General features: G+C 39.8%; 1 pseudogene; it reads left to right on the top strand.

The window, feature by feature from the left end:
- Window positions 1-6,402: 6,402 nt before the first annotated feature.
- LOC105293136 lies at window positions 6,403-7,390 on the top strand (annotated as a pseudogene).
- Window positions 7,391-8,995: the final 1,605 nt, after the last annotated feature.

Raw genomic sequence — 8,995 nt, 5'->3', positions numbered from 1 at the left:
TTAACCCTTATACTTTCATTATAGTGTCCCAAACTTCAACTGTGCCTCTAAGCCCCAGTCCATGCACTTCTATTTTTATCCTCCTTATAGAATAAACCTACAATCTTCTACCTAGATTAGGAAGTGAAAGTTGCAAGGATCTGAGGCAGAGTCTATGGGTACAGCTTCTTAAACTATTAATTGGTCCTCCTATCTTAGCTCCGGTTTACCACAACGCATGCACACACGGACACACACAAACACACACACACTTATTCAGCACCTCTGTGCCACTAATTCCTTAGACTTTGAGATGTTCTGCATTATAAATTGGGTGGATTCTTGGATTTCTCTCACTGCTGTCAGGTGTAGTTTTCTTAGGTTTAGTACAGCCTAAGGAATTACCACTTGTCTAGCTCTTTCAGAGTTACCAAGACTTTGTTGCTTTTGTGTTTTCTATTTCCGTTTCCTAATGGGTTTAAGCCTTCACAAACTCTGGCATTTTAGTAGAATTTAAGGAGAAAACTAAAACAGACTCATGCGCTCAATTGATATTTCTATAATACCTTTAAAGTTTTCTATGAACCATCATCGTTTGTTTAAAATTTTAAGCAGTCGTAACTAATCCTGCAATGAACATCTTTTGTTCGCAGACCTTTGTACCAGTCAGCATTCAACCAGAGAAGCAGAAGCAGTAGGAGATATATATTAAGAAATTTAATGCAAGGAATTGGCCTAGTGATTGCGAGGGCTGGGTAGGCAAGTCCAAATCTATACGGCAAACCATCAAAAAAAGAAGGCTGCAACTCTGGGGCATGGGCTGCAGCTGCTGTTCATGGGCAGAATTTCTTTATTAGGGAAGCCTCAGCTCTGTCTTAAAGCCTTTCAACTGGTTGAACCAGGCCTACCCAGATTATCTAGGATAATCTCTTACTTAAAATTAACTTATTATGGCATTTAATCACATTTGCAAAATGTGATTCACAGCAACATCTAGATTAATGTTTGATTGAGTAACTGGGCACTGTATGTAGCCTAGTCAAGTTGAGATATCAAAAAACCATCACAACTTTTGAATATCTGATTTTCTGTAAATTCCTAAAATCAAATTTTTATGTCAAAATCCCCTAACTTGTTTTGCCACAATGCCCCTCAAATTTTGTATCAAAATATGTTCCAAACACTCATGTATCAATAAGAGTGCCCAACTTGCCATATCCTTGCCAGCTTTGATTTTTAAAAATTGTTTTCTTATAATTAAATAGTTTTAAATGCTATTGAAATATTATTGATTTAATTTGGATTTTTGATTATTAATGACCATTTTTCACATGTATATTGGTAAATCTTAAACTAGCTTTTTATATTAGTATTTTCTGATTGATTCATTAGAACTGTTTACATATTAAAATGGCATTTCTTGTCATACTTGCAATTATTTATTTTCTCTTTTCTAGTTTGGCCTTTGATTTTTGTGAATAAAATTTAAATGTGGCCTCTTTTTGTCCTGTTTCTCATGTGCTCCTGATTTCTCTCCATCTCTGTAGAGAACTTGGCTATTGTCTTTATGGCTGTAGGGAACTTGACCACTGACCCAAGCAAAAGTGTGGTAGGCCATGGCCTCAGGTAGTAGCCAACAAGATAAGGAGTGGGGAGCATTTGAGTTATTGTTCCAACTCTTGATTCTATCCTAAGAGCCAGCTCAGCAAAACAATCAGCTGAGATAGTCACGCAGATGGTACTACCCTTATTGGCCCAACTTCAGGTGGATAAAAAGCTCTCCATGGGCTAACTTGAATGAACTAACGCTCTGTGCAGACCCCATCCCAGTGAAAGGTCTCCCAAGGGACATCTATTCATATTCGGCTGCAAACTATCTCCTGCTCAACTTCTCTTGTCATCTTGACCCCAGCATTTCCTTTTGCTCCTCTGACTAGTTTGGGCAGCCAGAAGTCCATGGAAACGCTGGTTTCCATGCTTCAGAGAAGAAACAAAAAATGACCTCACTAATCATTTTTACTCAACCATTGCACCATTCTCCAATAGCATTTCTGTAGAGAGACATATCTCACCCTTTGTAGTAGAGCTTCAGTACCTCTGTGTACATCCTTCTCTAAGGTAAGTGGGAAGCAGGGTGGCCCTCGGTAATAAATTTTCTCTACTTCCCCTTATTTACCGGCCATACCTTCTGTCTTAGTCCATTTGGACTACCAAGACAAAATACCACAGAGTGGGAGTCATTTCTCACAATTCTGGAGGCTGGAAGTCAAGATCGGGGTGCCAGCATTAGTCAGCAGAGGACCTTTTTCCAGGTCACTGACTTTTCCCTGTATTTTCATGTTTTGGAAGGGTCAAGCTAGCTCTCTGGGGCCTTTCTTACGAGGGCACATGAACTGAGCACCTCTCAAAGGTCTCGCCTCCTAATCACATCACTTTGAGTATTATGTTTTCAACATAGGCGTTTTGGGGAGAGACAAACATTCGAACCATGGCACCTCTTTTACATTCTGACTAACCACAAAATACCATGTATGGTATCAATAGTTAAGGGATCAGGAAATACAGTCTCTCTCTCTCTCTCTGTCACACACACACACACACACACACACACACACACACACACACGGTTAATTGATATGGCACTGTCCTTGCTGTGGAATATTGTGTAAGAAACCATTTCTCTCAGTTTCTCATCTATAAATGGGGATATTTACCATCTACCTCCTAAGGCTCTGTGAACATTAAATGAGATGATCCCTGTGAATAGCTTCACTTGATTACTGGAAGTCTGTTACACGTAATGATAAGAATACTAATAAATAACATTTTCAGATGCTTCCTTTGTGTCAGGCAATGTTACGGCAATTTCTATGTCATCACGTTTAACCCTCACAAAAGATATGAGACATCGAAGCTCAGAAAGGTTAAAGAACTTACACAGTGTCACAAAGAGAATGCCCTGATTTCACCTGCCAATTAGTCCTGAGGCCCTGGGTTCTGATTTTTAAGGTTTCCTCTCTTTTTCTGTATAAGTCAGGTTCCCATTAGGAAACTGAAGTCGAACTTAAGGTGAGTAATTGAAGAAAGTTGACTAAAAAAGTGGGTTGGGTTTAGAGATAATAAGAGATGCTGTAATACTCTGAAGTTAATAACACTAAGCCCAAAGGGGCAAGAAAAGGAAGTTATAGGAACTAAAAGGAGAGTTGTAAACAGAGGGCCAACTGACAGCAACTGTGGACTTCGGTAGAGAGAAGTTCTGCAGGGTAGAAGTCTCAGAAGTAATACTTGAGGATACTGCTCTCTTTCTCTGATCTCTTGTTGTGTCTGCCTTTGACAAACCAACTGGGAAGCCAAAGACAGTGGAGTTCACTGATGTCTATAAAGGCTGGTGGGAAGGATGGGAGGATAAATCTGAAGGGGCATATAGAAACCACCTAGTGCTGATTCCATAAACTTATGACACATACATTACTTGACTCTCAGAGACACATGCTCAAAAGCAAAAACTTAGGGATGGAAGAGAGAGAAATACAAAGAAGTAAATAAAAATGGAAAGTATTGCTAACATTTTGGTGTTTATCTTCTTTAAGAAGCAAACTTATAGAACCACTCTCATTAGTCACTACCAAATCTTCAGCCTGCCTAAATCTGTGCCCTTAGCCTGCGTTCCCTTTCATAATTTGGGAAGAATTGTCCCTACTGTTAAAAACAATATAAAACAAAACAAAACAAAAATCAAGTCAATCATCACAGTTCGATCCTGGTTTATATCCCATTTCACTTACTCAAAGACTTCGGCAATTAATTATCAGCTCTTTTGTATCATCAATTTTTCCCTTCCTACTGAATCACTCCTATCGACACAAACATTTATTAATATCATCCAGTTTCATAAATGATCCATCAGCTACCTATAGCTGTACCTACTCCAAGTGTCTGCCATTACAGTAAAACTTCCTAGAATTGTCTCCTTACTTCTCGTTTTCTCTTCAACTCACTCCACTTGAGCATTTGCCTCCATCACTCTTGATAGATATGTTACCAAAGTTACCAAAGAACTAACTTCACCACTTTCTCCTTGAAATGCCTTTTTTTTTATTTTTTATTTTATTTTATTTTATTTTTTGATGTTTCCTAGAGCAGCACCACTTTCTGGTTTTCTTTCTTCTTCACTGGCCATTTCTTCTCAGCCTCTTATGCTCCTCCTCATCCTCTATCCAATCTCTGAATGTCACTGTACCCCAAGGCTCTGCCTGGGCACGCCCTTTCTTACATCCACACTCTTTCTATAGGTAATGACATTCAGACCCAAGGTTTTCAGAACTACCTATATGCTCAAGGCTTTCAGATTTATCACTCCAGCCTGATCTCTGAATTATAGACTCTCATATCGAACTATTGTCTTAACAGCTCCTCTTGGATCTCTACTAGGCATTTCATTTTAGCAGAACTCTTGATTGCTTCCATAAATCTACTTCTCCTGTTGTCTTCTTTATCTCTGTGTTACCACAGCTCAGCAAGTTGCTCAAGCGAAAAATTTACCACAATTCTAATTTCTTTCTTTACCTGATACCCCATATCTAATCATTAGCAAATCCTGTTGACCATACTTTCAAAAATATATCCCAAACATTTTCACTTATCTCTATCTCTTCTGCTTTCATTAGTACTAGCCATCATCACCCCTTGCTTGGACCACAGCAATAGCTTCTTAACTAGTCTAACAATCTCCACATTTGACTTCTTAAAATCCTAAAATTGTCCATACGGCAGCCAGAATCATCTTGTTTAAACATACTAAAATCAAGTTACTCCTCTGCTTAAACTCTCCCTCAGCACACATCCTGCCTATTGTCTTCATATATCACTTAGAAGAATATCCATGCCCCTTAACCCATATGACAGATCCCCATGTGATCTGGTCCCTATCTATACCTCTAACTTATCTCATATGACTCTGCCTCTTGCATTAGCCACATCAACATTCTTTTTCTTAAATATGCCAAGTTTATTTCTGCCTTAGGGCCTTTGCTGTTGCTCTTTTGTATGCCTGGAAAGGTTTTCCCCCAACACCCAGATCACTGAATACCTAGTTTGTAATTGTCCTTTAGGTTGCAGCTTAAATGTTTCCTCATCAGAGAGTCTTTTTTCAAACTACTCTACCTAAAGTAACTCTAGCCCACCTTCCACCCCCAATCACATACTCAGGCAGCCTCTGACCAAGACTTTCAACTTTAATTTTATCAGGATAGCAGTAATCATGCCTGGACAGTGTCATACAAGGATATTTTCTTGTATGGTCCTGGATTTGTAGTTTATTGCAGTCTTTTCCCACTGGAATGTGAGTTGAGAGATAGTAAGAGCCTGTCTGTGTTCATCATTGCTATATCTCTAGTATATAAAATCGCACCTGACCCAATATCTACTGAACAAGGGAATGATAGAGATATAGATAGATTCATAAATTTATTTATTTGTTCAATAAACATTTGCGGATATGTTTATGTACATATACACACATTCATATGTTTGTGCATTTCAAGTACTTGTTTAACAAGTGAATTATATTTATATAGCTGCTATCTATAGATTTAGACTAGTAGTTAAGAGTGTTACTTTTGAAGCTACACTATCTGGGTTCAAATTCTACCTCTGACAGTTTATATGACCTAAAACAAGTTACTTAATGCTCCATCTGCAAATTGGGGATGATAATAATAGCTCCTGCCACATAGGGTTGTTTTGAGGATTATGTGAGTTAATACATGTAAAGCCCCTAGAACAGTGCCTGGCATGTGATAAGTGCTCAGTAGACATTACCTCAAATATAATATTAAAAATCAAAATCATTATTTGGGTGTAGAGTGAATTTGTGAGCTGTTCTTCTTTACTCCCTTAGGGATGTCAGCTCCCTTAGGGGACAGTCACTTGCCAAAAGCGAATGCTTCTCTCTCTCCCTCTTTCCCTTTCCTTCCCCTCTTCCTGACTCTGTGTGGACATGTGTTTGTTCCCCATTCTCATACTCTCTCCCCCTTTTGCCCCCTAACTTATATGCATACATTTAGAAAGATTGGTGGGAAGAACTAACTGTTCAGTCAAATCTAAGAATTAATCTAATCTGGATAGAAAGAAATGGTCACTTGTACATAGGTTGGCCTGACCAGGACTGCTGAGCTCATTCTTAGCCAGAATCGTTCAGCATGAGTGCCAGCTTTCCCTATTAGTACAAGGACTTATCCTTCCCCCGTGTCTGATCCATCGGGTAATATTCTCACACTACTTCCTCCTAGGCAACTTGAAACAGCATGCAAAAGAGGCCACAAGACTCGTGGCTTACGTTAGTAGTCTTTGAGCGTGGCTGAAGGACTGTAAAGTTGCTCATCTTTACATCTGTATGTTTAACTGCTATTCAGAAATGGTCAAATGGCTATGATCCAAACCTGTTACTTCGTACATCTGCTTGCTCCCATCCCCAAATGCTCACTTTTCTTCCTCTATAGCGAAATCACCAAACAGTCCTTGGAAAATACCTTAGCGCACAACTGAAATGTCACTTTACCTGGAATTTATATGATGAAGAAAGTTCTTTAGAGAATTTAGAAGACAGGGTGCGTGATCAGATGGAGTTTCTAAACACAGAATTCAAAGCCATTATGTACAATCTGTTCGCCTATGTTAAGCACCTCAGAGGTCAGAACGAGGCAGCTCTGAAATACTTGCAGCAAGCAGAGGAGTTTATCCCACACAGGAAGGCCCGCCAAGGCAAAATAAGAAGTCTAGTCACCTGGGGAAACTATGCCTGAGTCTACTACCACATGGGCAGGCTTCCGGAAGCACAGGCTTACATCGACAAGGTGGGAAATCTGTGCAGAGGTTTGCAAGTTCCTACAGAATCAAGTGCCCTGAAATTGACTGTGAAGAAGGGTGGGCACTTTTAAAATGGGAAGAAAAGTATTTCGAACAGGCTAAGGAGTGTTTTGAGAAGGCTGTGGAAAAGAAACCCACCAACCCAGAATTCTCCCTTGGATTGGTGATCACACCATATCGTCTGGATGACAAAGCACCAACAGAGCCCACATTCGCCTTCTGATGTGGGCCATCCAGCTGAACCCTGACAACCAGTATATTAATGTTCTCTTGGCTCTGACTCTTCTAAATGAAGCAGAAGGAGACAAGCTAGTGGAAGAAGCCTTGAAGAAAACGCCTCGTCCAACGGAGTTACTCTGCAGTGCATCCAAATATTTCCGAAATAAAGGTACTCTGGACAGTTATAGAATTACTTAAAAAGGCTTTAGAATCAGTACCAAACAATGTCTACCAACATCTCCAGAATGGATGCTGCTACACAGCAAAAGTCAGACAAAAACAGAGGTCAAGAAAGTGTTCAACTAATGAAGGTGAAGAAGTATAAGAAATGATGAAAAGTGCTGTGAATCATTTTAAGAAAGTTATTGAGTTGAAAATTAACTTCCCTCATTCCTGCTCCGACCTTGCCTGCTCTATGCTATAACAGGTCAATGAGATGACACAGAGTATTACTTCCAGAAAGGATTCAGAAATGATCTCACCCCTGCAGAGAGATATGCACTCTATCTGCAGTACGGCAACTTTCAGCAGTACCAAAGTCTGTGCATTAACACTGCCATCCACCATTACCTGGAGGGCTTGAATATCAATGGGACATTGACTGAGAAAGAAAAACTGATCAGAAGTCTAAGAAGAATTGCCAATAAACGACGCTCTGAAAACACCTCAGACACTGTGGGTTGGCACCTCTCCAGATTCATTCGTGAATTGAATAGAAAAGGGCAGCCAACAGCTGACAACTCTGAGAAAAGACTGGAATGCCTGTTGGACAATCCAGTCACAGACGCTGGGAGATGTGTCCCCTCTGCCTTCCTGGCTAAGAAGGACAATAAGGAAATGGTAGAAGGCGAATGTGGTCTCTGTTGGTGCTTTGTCATCCAGACGATATGGTGTGATCACCAATCCAAGGGAGAACTCTGGGTTGGTGGGTTTCTTTTCCACAGCCTTCTCAGGAGGGACCCGCCACCCAGAAGAGCAGAAGGCTCTAGAGAGAGTCTCTAACCAGGTTTCTGAGTTTCAGAGAGAGGAGAGGGAGAGCAGGAGGGAGCGGTAGGAGGGCCGGTTTCGTGGTCACAAAAGGGAGAAATGGGGAGATAGAGAAGTCACAACTCTCTCGGAGGAGCTGAGCCTAATGGCTGGGCTTTTCATTTTGCTCTTTTTTCCCAGGTTCTGAAAATTCTCTCATCCAGATCTGGAAACTCAGAATCACTTTTGCTCTGTCATACAGATATTTTGAGCAAAAGCTCCTTTGTGGGAAAGCACTTGCTTTGGGACTACATGATTCTGGTTTCTCAGTTTGCATGATCCAGATTTCCCAGCTCTCCCCCAGTGCCTTTCCCATGGCCTGGCATACAACAGACACTCAGTATTTGCTGAGTGAATAGAACACCACTGACCATTGTTCCTCTTTTCGTGCTCCTTAAACTACAAAATGAATCCCATGTAAATCAAAGCTTTAAATGTTTAAAAAATGGAAATCATAGAAGTACTGCAATAAATCTCTAGAGAACTTTTTTGAATGTGGGGTCTAGAAGTTGTACATATGAAACAAGACACAAAAAGCATAAAATATTAATGAATTCAACTACATTAAAAACATATACTGTATAGAAGAGATACGTTTAGAAAGTCCGAAGATAAATGACAAACTTAAAAGTACTATTTCAACATATTACTGAGTAAAGATTAAATTCTTTAACAATAAAATAGTTCCTGTTCATTAATAATGAAAAATAAACTCAATGGAAAAATGGGCAAATATCAGGAACAGACAAGAAATGGAAATGGCTTTTAAACATATGAAATGAGAGCTGATGTCACTCCCATTAAGAGCAAACAAACACTATGAGGAAGACTGTCTCAGGTCCACAAAGAAAACACCTTTTCTAAAAGTGTAGGAAGAAGGATTTGGGGAAACAGCCTCTACCAT

This window comes from Pteropus vampyrus, unplaced genomic scaffold (genome assembly GCF_000151845.1).
Source record: "Pteropus vampyrus isolate Shadow unplaced genomic scaffold, Pvam_2.0 Scaffold68, whole genome shotgun sequence".
In the NCBI taxonomy this organism is placed as follows: domain Eukaryota; kingdom Metazoa; phylum Chordata; class Mammalia; order Chiroptera; family Pteropodidae; genus Pteropus; species Pteropus vampyrus.
Note: the sequence above shows the minus strand (reverse complement) of the source record. Positions and strands in the feature narration are given on the sequence as shown.